Raw genomic sequence first — 12,325 nt, 5'->3', positions numbered from 1 at the left:
GTATCAAAGAAACCATCAGGGACAGTGGGGATCAGTCTTGGCATTCTGCATTGCTGCTTTGGTGTGCAGGGGAAGGGAATACAGCAGTGGGCAAAGGAGGGAGCAAGGATGCATGGGGAGGATCTTGGAGGAGAGAGAATTAATCTTGTGGCCGTGCCATAGCCTTGTTCAGAACACTCTCCTTATCTGGAAAGAAAGGATGGGCTTGTGCATGCAGAGCTGGAGACACCTGGCACAAACTGGTCTGATATCTTCTGATACCTAGCACAACCAGATTCTTTGGGAGAACAAAAGGGGTGATCTGCTCCAGTTGCTCTGTAGAGCAGAGAAGTGATGACAGATAATAGATATATGTTAACTTGGAGTTGGCTGGAAATCTTTTCATCCCAGAATTCAAAAACTTGAACTGTCTCATGAGCCCAGATCTATTGGTCTAAGTTTCCTAGTGAAAGTTTCCAAGCAAAACAAATGCTTGCCCTGAGATGTTGTTTGAAAGCCCTGCTTTTCACTTGTGGGGATGCAAATATTCCTAGAAAAAGCTTTGAGTAGTGACTGCTGTTCAACAGCAGTCAGAATGCTGCACTTTGTTTTTTTTACTAACTGCTTAGCCATTTCCCTGGCAGTGCAAGGAAATGTGTCCTGCTCTGTGCAGATGACCAGACAGTGAAGAAGTGTGGAACTTGGGAATGACCAAAATAATGGTAGGGTTTTAGGGGACTGTAATATCCAGAAGAAACTGGAAACCCGTTTGGGGGTTTGTGCTTGTTGTGTTCACCACTCCAGCAGTTACCTTAGTGCTCCAAGAGTTAGCACTAGCCTTGGATCATGTGTGCTAACAGCCTACTGTCATTAAGATGTGTTCCTGGCAACTGGCCTAACTAGGCATGCCAATTCATTGCTCTTGCCCATGTTACATGAATACAGATGTTCTACATATCACACACTCAGCATTTGTTTGAGGTGTGGATGCACCAGCAGTCCAAGCTTAAAAAGCTGCTCTGGTGATACCCATAATGGTGTGACAGAGTGGTGTCTTGTCAGGCCAGTCCCCGCCATGTCCCAGGTGGGGTTACTGCCACCATCAGACTGCTATAGAAGGAAGCTCACAGAGATGACATAACCATTCGAGCTAAAATATTTAGTCAGATTATAAAAGATAAAAGACCTGCTTGGAAGCCTGATATTTGTTGTTTTTGGAATCAGACCTATTGAATGGGCCTGTGATTATACCTGTTTACAGCACACCTGTTTTCATTAGTTACTCATGTTTAATCAGCTCTCTGTGCCAAATAAGTGTTAAACAAGCCTAACCAGACCTGCAATATTCACACCTGGTTCAAATACATGGTGTAGTCACAAGTTAATTGGCTACCAAGGTGGTTTTGCTGGATAGGAAACTTGAAACCAGCTTTCTGCTTGGTTTTGCAGTTCCCTACTCAAATACAATTTTCATTGGCATCAGTGGGAAATCTGCCTCTGTATGTGTGTGTTCACTGGGGGTAAAGTGGCATATGTCTTTTGGGGGGATGAGGAAGGGACGCTTTTGAATTTCTCTTGATGCTTCATATTAGCAATGTCTCCAGCACAGAACAGTTCATATTTGCTTTAAGTTTTTATGCTTACAGATGCATGACTGAGGAGTATAAGCTGCTTTTCCAACAGCATTAATCCATTAGGGCATTTAAACATGTGCATTACATGTGCACGGTTATGTAATGAACAATAAAATTGGAAAAGTTTTACCAGAATGTAGTGACCTTGTTCTGCAAATGTTGGATCAAGAATTGTCTCTAAGGCATGCTGCCTTTCAAGATCATTTTAGTTTGTAGACTCATTGAGTTGAGCTATATCGTGGTTGATGGAGAATGTACAATGGTAACAACAGGTTCTCTCTCTTAAGTGCAACTAATTCCCATTCATTTTCTCAATTTCTGTATATCTTTAGTTCATCAAAAAGCAGAGCTGATGGGGCATATAAAGTTTCTGGGACAAATGTGATCTCAGTGTGCAAAGACCTGCTGAGGAAAAATATAACTTCTTCATAGAAGACCTTCAGAGTTGCTTTAAAGATTTGTATTTCCCCACCCAATCTTTACTTTTAGAAATCTTCCAAATATATGCTTTCACTCATGCTTTGAACAATCCATGTAAGTTGCTGGATTTCTGTTGGATTTGCCTCCTCTTCTTTATGAAAAATAGGATAAGATCAACATGCCATGCTTTTGCTCAGGAACTTAGTAAATAAGATTTATGTATCTCTATTTAGTGTAAGCAACTTCCCAAATATGAGCGAATCATTCCACATTAGCTTTTTCTTATCTCATGGAGTCACTGAATCAGATTTCACCCCTGTGCAGTTAAGTGTTTAAACATATTTTACTGAGACCTAAATCCATGTTTAAAACAAAGGGTGTAACTGAGTGTTTTTTCTCGACAATAAATGAATGTAAATGCATGCTATTTTCTAAAAGGTCGCATATGAGTCACTTCATTTACACACCTTAGCAGTCCTGAGGCCTCAAATCTCTAGCGTGCATAAAGTTAACCTTGGATAAGTGTTTGTGGCATCCGGACTTGGTTTTTCAAGTATATATTTTGTGAATGTAGATATTGTCTCTCACTCATATGCTCCAATATTTGCTTAAAACATTGCTTGTGTGAAATTCCTAGCAGAGAGATTTGCTAACAAATTACATTCACAGAGCAGCACAGCTGAAGCAAACTCATTTGCAGAGTAGAATAAATACACACAAGGTAATACAGACAACAATCATCCTGCTTTTGCTGACAGCATTTTCATTTCAACACACTTGTGATTAAAAAATTATATATATATATATTTATTACAGAGCACAGTAAAATCTGAGCTAGAGTCTCCCTTTGTCTTTGAGGACAAAGTAAGGATGAAGACTCCCTAGGTCTCATCACTGATTTTCTGTTTAACATTCATGATACTTTAAGTAGTTATGCTGCTAGCAGGTAGAGTAACAACTGATTAAAGCTATTTCTGAACTATTTCTCTTTGGCTATAACTAATAGGCATAAATATTTACTTTGTAGTTATCAGTAAAATATATTTTTCTGCAAGTACCAATAACAAACCAATCCCCTAATTAGGATATAAAACAGCTGGTGGCATTTGCAGAGACATTTCCCTTTGATAGATAACTCAAAGAGCAGAGAATAGTGCTACTTTCATTTGGACCCTTTTAAAGAAATAGGAAAATAGGAAGGGAGTTTTAAATACATATATTCTATATGCACATTAACTCCTACATTGTTTGCTGCCCAAGATTATAAACAATGTTTATTTGAGAGGCCTTAGGTTTGTTCATGTTTCAAATAACGTAGGGAATGATTAAAGATGCTGAACATTAATCTCGTGGTGGTACATCAGGGACGCCTCCAGCTTGTGCCCCCTGAGCTAAACCCTGCACAAACACTGAAGGTATGTAACCTTTTTGCTGCTAGTAGATCATTTGGTAAAAATTTCATCAAATACACGGCTCTTTTTGATGTCTGCCTGTGTGGTGCCTGTCAAGAGTTACAAAGTGTCAAATAACTACTGTTTGGATCCAAAAGGCTTTTAATAGCTGTGTTACGATCCCTAGAAACTAGTCAGTGATTCCTTAACAGTAGTTAATGACCGTCTTAGTGACAAAAACAAAATAAAGTCAGGGCCGGCTGAACTCTTTCAAATGGTTTGTTAATCCTAAACAAGAGATCGATTCTATTCTTAATTTCATTCAGCAGTTTATAGATTGATATAAGGATGGGGCAATATCAAAATATGGCTGTTGTCTCATATTTTTGAGAGCAAGAAGACTCAAATTCAAAGCATCTGTTCCACTACTAAATGAATTCTAGTTGAAATGTATTTCTAGAAAAGTTGTCCATAGGGACACTACTATAGTAAGTCTAATATTTATTTCTGTTGCAAGACAAAATTGCATCTGCTGTGTGTGTTTTTGATTTCTGAAAGTTTGAGGGCCAAATCTCAGTTGCTCTAAATGGATATAACTGTTCTTCCTCTTTTTTGTATTGCAGAAAGTTTTCTTGAGACACTAAGCCACAGGAAAGATTTCTTATGAGAAAGACTTAGGATATTTGTTTTCCTTGTGGAGACTGGGTCACACTACATGTAGAATACAGGCAGAAATGATGCTCTATTGTGGCTGGTAAAAAGCCTAATTTAAATAGTTTCCTTAATAGCAAACTGGGCTGTTTTAATGAAACATTCTTTTGTTTTTGCTTGAGCTCCTACTTCCTATGAGCACAATAATATTTCATTAAAAACCTAAACATTTTCATTCCACATGATGCCACTGCTCCTTATGGGAGTTAAGAGTATGAGGCATTCATATTCCAGTCCTTCCTGGGGGGTCAAGCACCCTTGCTGGGCTGACATCCAATATGGTGAGGAACACAAACCCTTCTTCTGCCTGGTTTCAAATGTCAGAATAAGAAATTCTTGGTTTTTGAATTTCTCCTGCTTTGATGTGTTTTTTATCAGTGTGCACGGCAAGGCCTTCTACTCAATAATCATTTTGCTATTTGAGAGAAGGAACGACCACGATCACCTAAAAATGTCCCTACAAAGCTCCTCCAGTCTCATTTACCATAAGCTGGTGAAGGCTTTCATGGGAACGTAGGCATGCAGAGAGTATATCCCTTTCAGTGCCTCATGACTGATTCCTCATGCTCTACGTATCTCCAGGTGAGAGTAGTGAGATACCTTTAGAATGGCATAATTTTAATACAGTTATTTAGGTTTCTTTCTATTTTTCAGCCTAACTTTGTTTCTTAGTTCTTCATCTAGCTACTTAGCGCATGAAATAATTAATGTGGTCTGGATGTCTATTCAGGAGAAGGCTTTAAATTCAACTTTCAAACTGAGTGTTTATTTTGTGTATGAGAAATTTTTTCCCACTAACTTTACTTTGGGCTATTAGCCATAGCTGTATCCTGGCCAAGCTTTTCCATGAAGCATCAAGAATCTACTCTGTACATATGTTCACTTCTCCCTGTGGGACTACCTTTCTCTTGTAATCCAGCCTGGAAAAGGAACTCACTACTAAAATGACCTTGACATTTTGTGCAATATTTCCTGTACTTAAGCTCTTGGGTTCTTTAGGATACCAGCACTAGCGGGGCAATGTGCAAAAATGCAAGGAAAACACAGCTTTACAGTTGTACAACTCTTACATAAAAACTATAATTTAAAGAGTAATAAATGTGAGTGTTGGACATGTGCCAGAAGACAGAATAGCAAGGGGTTAGCAACACAGTTGGTATGCAGAAATCTTTATTGCTGTATTAGCATCAATACCATGTGCTGGCCTAAGCTTTAGAAACAAATTTCTAACATAGAGGATCAAAAATGGAGCCGCATTCATTTTGCCTCATGTGAGGAACTTCTCGGACGCTCCTCAGCCAGCTGCCTGCTTGCCACATGCTCTCAACAGTAGATCAGTTAAGTGGCTCTAGCCAGCTCTGGAAGGTGGACCAGCCCAGCTGAAGAACCACATCACTCAGCTTCCTCTCTTCTCTGTTTGACTGGAAAGGGTTCCTGGGGTGACCAGGCTGCAGAGCTGGATGTCTTGTTTGCCAGGTTTTATTATGGGATAAAACTATTATTTCTTCAAAAAAGATGGGGCACATTTAAGTCTATATCACCTACCAGAAAGCTGAATTTTCCAATACCAGGGTTCAGCAAAATGTTGGAAAGGGTGGGAGAGGCTAAGAATCGATGATCCGGCCCACAAGGTAGTAGAGGAGAGCACGCACCCCAGATCAGGGGGAGCTACGTGTATAACTCCCTGGTAAATCCGTGTTCAGGGGGTGCTCTCTGTGTGGAGATGAGCCCGAAGCCTGCTGTGTGTTGGAACAGTTGGTTTCTGTGGTATGAGGCTGTGTAGCAAATGTCTTTGAAACTGCTCGACTTGCTTGTCAGACCAAACTCCTTTAAATATTTCCTCTTCAATTTTACATGAATATTTAGTCCTGGCATAAGATGTCAGATTGATTGCTTAGCTCTAGAGACAAAACTGCATTTGCCATCAGGCCTGATTTGATGTAGTCATTTATCATCATAAGATGATTTTTGTTGTACTACTTGAGACTGACAAAAGTGCCAGCTGGTGAATGTAAGGTGAAACTAGCTACTTTTTAAACTAGATATTTTTTGGCCCCTGATGCCCATATGTAGGGTGCTCAGATCTGTCACTCTGGGTTGTGAAGTCCTCCATTATGTTGTTTCTCAACCAGACAGACTGAGCATACTTTGACTCTCAACAGAAGTCAGGCCACCCAGGAAGCTGGCAGTAGTCCTTAACCCACTGACTGTGACCTCCACCTCCAAAATCCCGTCCTTTGCTATTAGTTTCCTAGGAAATCGAGCCTTGTGGCACACCAACTTTTTCTCAGTTAATGTCTGAATTATCTATACTATGTAAGATTGCCCAGCTTGAAGTATATTTTCAAGCGAAGACAGAGTGCTCCAAGATGTCTTAGATGAGATGACAAAAAATTGTGCAGCTGAAATATTCATCACACCTGAAACATTTGGTTGTTTACTTCTCATTTAAAAACCACTGGTGTCTTCCTTCTTCTCAGGCACTGTGTCTACAGCAGAGGTACTAAAATTCTGTCCGTATTTTTGTGTAGTCACCCTTGGCATACCATCTGGATCCTCATAGCGCAATGTGCTGTGCAGCTCTCGCGGGAGGCTGGTTCTTTTCCTCTTTTTCACAAGGAAAAAGGATTGTATGGATTTCTTGGTCTATCTTAAAGTTCTGCCATGTTACTTTTACCAAAAATGAGGTTGCTGGAGAATACTTACAAGTGGTGAAGCAAAAGTTTTCATGGGTTTGGGCCTTTGTTCTCATCACACAGTAGAAATGAACTTTGCCCTTTGAAGAAACAGTATCATTTTTTCCATAGCTGCCAAGGGTACATGCATTGTCCTGGATCTCTAGGGGCTCTTTTAAATATTGTGGTTCCTAATCATCAAGTGTCTCAAAGCTAAGGATTGAGATCTATAGGTCAGAGCCCATGTATCAGTTTTACCTTCCCCTCCAGGCATGGAGCAGATGTTTTCAGATAGTTCCAGTTGTTGAAATCCTCCTTCTGTGCTCTGAATCACTGGCCTAATTTTTAGGAATCTGAGTTTAGTATCAATGGAATAAGAAATAAGTAACCTTTTTTTAAAAAAAAATTATTCTTTTATTTGTTCTGGAATAAAATCTATCTTCTTTTTAGTTTTTAACTCTAAACTTCAGTTTAACTTGACATTAACTTAATTTTTAACTTTAGTTTTTCAACTGCACTGATTACAAATTCTACATAAACATTCTCTGTAACAATACTGTGTACAAAGCAGAATAAGTCATCATAATTTGGGGAGCTTGTATTCAGCTTGCAGCAGGAGCAAGAAATCTGATGGTCTTGTCCAATATTTTTTGAGGACTGTCACTAACAATGATAAAAATGACCAGATGACAAGACCACATGTGCACTTAAGGGGGGAGAAAAAGCAGGATAATTCAATCTCTAGATTTAACTTTCATGCTCTTGCAGTCTCCACGGACTTGTATGACTGACAAGTCTAATAGCAAAAATCTGGATCTGAGGGTCTTCATCCAGTGACCCAGTAAACCTTTGCCAAGTCATGATGGGTTGCATGATGCACAGCCTGAGTGTCAGCTGAAGAAAGAAACACCTGGGATTCAAGAGCTGAAAAATCCATTTAAAAGGGAAATACAAGCTGAAGTGGCAAAAGGTCACATACAAAGAGCAAGGACTGAGGTAGCTAAACCTAATAGCAGGGAGGGGCAGACATCGTTGGAGATGTGGGTCACAGTTTTTGTCGCTAGGAATACAGTGCTATTGTGGCATTACTGGTTCAGACATGGATGTTCCCTAAATGCCTGTTGTGTAGCAACACTCTGGGCAGCAGGCAGTCTTCTACATCTGAAAAGAGCAACAAACCTCTCTCAGAGCAACCTGGATGCAAATATAAGGTGAAATGATCCACCAGGAATCAGTGACCTGGAAGGAGAAGGGGCCCTACTGCTGCATGGCCAGCTCTGCCAAGTGGGAACACCACAGAGCTGATCTGCAGATCTGAGCTCCCATTTAATGTGATTTCCAGCAAATGTTTAATCAAATTCATGATTATGGCTGGCTAGCATTCTTATGTCACTTTTATCAGGATCTCTCTTGTCTCACCCCATAAAAAGTGCTTTTTATGAAGATGTGGAGTGGCCTACTGCACGAGTGACACATCACCTCTTGAAATCTAATAGAGCTGTCATCCTCGTGTCACCATTGTATCTGTTAAAATGATCAGCTGAACATCTGTCCCTCCATATTTTATACAGTACAACCTACTCTGCCAATTCCCTCCACCCAGCCAGGTTCCCGGAAACGCTGTAGTTCAAATGTTTTTAGAGTGGGAGGACAGAAGGAGTATTTTTTTTTTCGTTTTTCAGTCAGCTGCATCTGATAAAACAACAATTTGTAGTGCTGGGTAACCCCAAACATGTAAAAGCTGGTTGCAAGCTATGCTGCAGTGTTATATTAGAACTGGAGCTCTTCAAAACCCGTTCACTTGGAATCACTTTGGGCCCAAATTTGTCAAGAAAGCCACCTAATTTCAGTGCTGAAATCTGTAACAAACTGGAAGTAATTCTCCATTAGCACAGAGTTCATATAAAACAGGAATTCTGCTTCCAACACTGAATTATTCACAACAGCATAAGCTATTGTTGTTCTTAAGACCAGACTTCCAAAAACAAGCACGCCAGTTCCAGGTGTTCAGTGCTTGTAATGGAGGCTGGGTTTTTTGAGACACTTGGATACATTAAACAGTAAGTTGAACTCTTCTGAAAAATCTGGTCCTCTCTTGGCTGCTATGGAAGGGATTCATACTCTTTCAAAAAATCTGACCCTTTGTTTTTCTGATTCTGACTATTTTTTGGAAACACTTTCAGTTTTTGACTGGAGCCTCATATTTGGTTTGGTGCTGCCTACAAGAAAGAAATGCAAAAAACTCTTGACTCTGGAATAGCAACAGAAAGCTGGAGAAAGCAGCAATGAAATTAGAAGGATCAGGAAGGAGATGAGACTGCAAGGCACGGCCAGAGGAGCTTGCATGGCAAGTCCCTTTTCCTCTGTACCTTAGGATAACACACTTCATCGCATGTACCTAGAACAGAATTTTGTCTCCCTCTAATGAATGAAGAGCTGAGGATGCTATTAAAATCGAATGGATTTCATAGTACTAGCTGTAGGATTGCAAACACAAAATAGTCAAAAGCTTCCCCCCCCCTTTTTTTTTGTTTGTTTTTGGTGTTTGGTTTTTTGGGGGGTTAAATGACAGTAGGCATTCTGTGCATTCTGAGTTGCCCTGCCAGCACTTCTGCTGGGCTCAGGAAATCAAATCAGCTACTAAATACTGAAGCAAAGTAATTAATTATTTCTACAATATTTCTCAATTCTCCTTTTCAAACATTACATTTCTTCTTATTTATGGAGTGTACCTGCCTATGCAGTGAAGCTCCTGGTTTTGTGTCTCTGGCTACCTTTCTGTTTTCAACTCAGTGCAAGTCAAAAGAGAAATGTCCTTTCCTAGCCCCACTTCCAGATCTTACTAAGTTTGTTCTGACACACCTCTGCTTAAACCTGGTCTCAGAGTCAAACCACATGCAAAGATGCTGTATGTTTAAAACACTGCTCTTCGGATCAACATGAGATATGGAGGATTTGAAAGTTCATCCTGAGGGGAAAAGTCACAATGCAGGTAGTTTATTAGCTGTGATGGCTCTTGATATCTTGAGAAACTCATCCTGTTACACCTGCCAGGAAAGACCGTCTCCTGGAAAGGCTCAGGCAGTTTATCTCAATAAATACTTGGATACAAAATAAAGGACACTTGCTGGTTATGTACCTGCAATCAAAATGGTTAAGACTAAACTGAGTGTGTGTGTCTGCAGCCTTTTTATGTGCTACTGATAAACTCACAATCAAAGAAGTAAAACTCTTTTGAAGATCAAAGGAACTCTTATTCATGTGGATTTGTGCAACATATCTGATTACAGGCAATGGTCTAGCAGTGTCTTACAGCAGCAAATAAAACCTGAGTAATGAACAGTGGGCCAATGTGAGGGGTGGACGGAACTTCAGATGCCTGTTCTCCAGTCCTGGGCACTCCGAGGTAGCATTAGGAGGAAATGCAGGTTTGTTGCATTCAGGATGCTTCCTGTTCCACTTATAAACTGAGTTTTCACAGTCAGCTGGAGTGACCTAGAAGAGATCATAAGACTGTCAGGAATATTTTGTGTCATGAAAAGCCATCCTGACTTCTGCAAAGAACGGAGAGCTGTTCCTTCTTCCTCACCATTTTCCATTGCAGTTACAGCAAAGACCAGAAAAAGTCTAAGGCATCTCTCTAGCCTCACATTTTCAGTGCTATTCATGTTGCATGGTTTAGGCTTTGTTCTAGTACTAACTTACCTTCAAGTGTAGAAATACTAATACTTATAAGCTATCAGTGCCCAGTTGTCTTCAGAGGACATATTCTCAGCACACCTCACCAGGACCATAACCCTGTCTGCCTCCTGAGTTTGGGAGACGAAGGGAATTTTTGTAGACTCAGGCCACAGAGTTCAAGGAGTCTCTGAGACAAAATAGCTGCATGCCAAGGTCAGCATTGACAGGGTGTGGAGGAGTTTGTGATTAATATGCTGAAACTTAAACTGTGTTTGTTAGAGGCTAGTACCAAAATACCATAAAATTTCAAAGCAAGAAGATACATGTTTGAGAAACATTATAGATGGCTTCAAGTTAGCTTCTGTGTGCTGGGGCATAGTGGGGAGAAAGTTGGCTTCTTGTACATCTGCCAGGGTCAGCCATTATGTTGCTGGTAGATATCAGAGAGTGTGAGAAATGGGATGAGATCAATGTGATACCTCATGAAGAAAAAGCATCTTGGTGATTATAGTGTGTCCGTGGAGTGCCTTTGGGTCTTACTGTTTCCTGAGCACACTGGATCTTGTCTTGCTCTTGTGGAGGTCAAATTGCGTCATTCTGATAAAGCAAAATGGGAAATGGGGGTGGTAGGCCACTTCCCTCGTGTTAGTTTAGGCACACTTTACATAAGCACAGACTGAAGCATAATCTATTGGCACAAGGGGACTGAACTAGGGTGTACAGACAAAGAACTTTTTCAAATACGTGAGCACTTGACATTTTAGTCTCAACTATGGTTTACATCTGAAGTAATTTGGAGGTCTGTTTTGATAAGAATCTGAATAGTCATTTTTGATTAGCAGACTACAAAGATCAGAAATGATACTGCAAAGCTGAAGTCATGTAGATTGCCAAAGGTAACACACTAGCTTTGCTTACTCAGGTTTTTAGTGCTGAACTTATTTGAAGTTTAGCTGAACCGGAGAATATTTGCTTGTTTTGCAACCATTGTCTACCCATCTGCTTTAGGTTTTGCTTGATTTCAAGAAGGGTTGGGATTGTTTTGGCTTTTTGTTTTTATTAAGGACATTGGGTGCATTAATCTTCTGAAATATCTAAACACCCTCAAGATTAATTACAGATACAGGTCAGCTATTTGTTGCATTCTACCCACATGAAACAGGTGTTTGGGTTGGCAAGTCACCCAGAGGCAAGGAGAGGACTTGGTAGATGAGAAGCAGTTCTGTAACTTTTTTTTTTTTTCTGTGAGTTTTTGGTGAAACTGGGCTTAGCAAATTCTCCAGGAGTCAATTACTTCTTATGTTGTGTTCTGCAAACAATAATCGTTGGAATGATTTCATAGAATCATGGAATAATTAATTCCTTCCTTACCTTTTTGGAAGGAAAAATTGCAGGTCATCTAGGGCAATCCCTGCTCAAAGTAGGGCCAAGTGCCTTTTTCTTCTCTGTAACCACCCATGAGATAGTTACAGAAAGCAATTAGACCCCCTTCATCCTTAGCCTTCTCTTTTCCAGGCTGAACAAACACAACTCTCTGCCTGTCCTTGTACATCCTGTGCTCCAGTCCTTGGCCATCTTGGTGGCCTCCACTGGACTCCCCACAGTATATTCATGTCCTTCTTGGACAGAGTACTCTAGATGCAGCTTTCAGGTGGGAATACAGGAGAATAATCACTTCCCTTGACCTGCCAGCTAAACTCTTGTGAATTCAATGCGATAGGAGGTCGGCCTTCTTTGGTGCATGGCTGACTCAGATTCAACTTGCTGTTCACCTGGTCCTGCAGCTCCTTCTCTGCAACACAGGTTTCTAATCCCCAGCATGCATGGGAATTAT

At 40.4% G+C, this 12,325-nt stretch overlaps 1 long non-coding RNA gene across 1 annotated transcript in view; it reads left to right on the top strand.

Moving 5' to 3' along the window:
• LOC136993206 (uncharacterized) overlaps positions 1-12,325 on the top strand; it is a 98,080-nt gene that overhangs the window by 65,595 nt on the left and 20,160 nt on the right. The gene's annotated exons all lie outside the window — the stretch shown is intronic.

The sequence above is a fragment of the Apteryx mantelli genome, chromosome 12 (genome assembly GCF_036417845.1).
Source record: "Apteryx mantelli isolate bAptMan1 chromosome 12, bAptMan1.hap1, whole genome shotgun sequence".
Classification (NCBI taxonomy): Eukaryota; Metazoa; Chordata; class Aves; order Apterygiformes; family Apterygidae; genus Apteryx; species Apteryx mantelli.
Note: the sequence above shows the minus strand (reverse complement) of the source record. Positions and strands in the feature narration are given on the sequence as shown.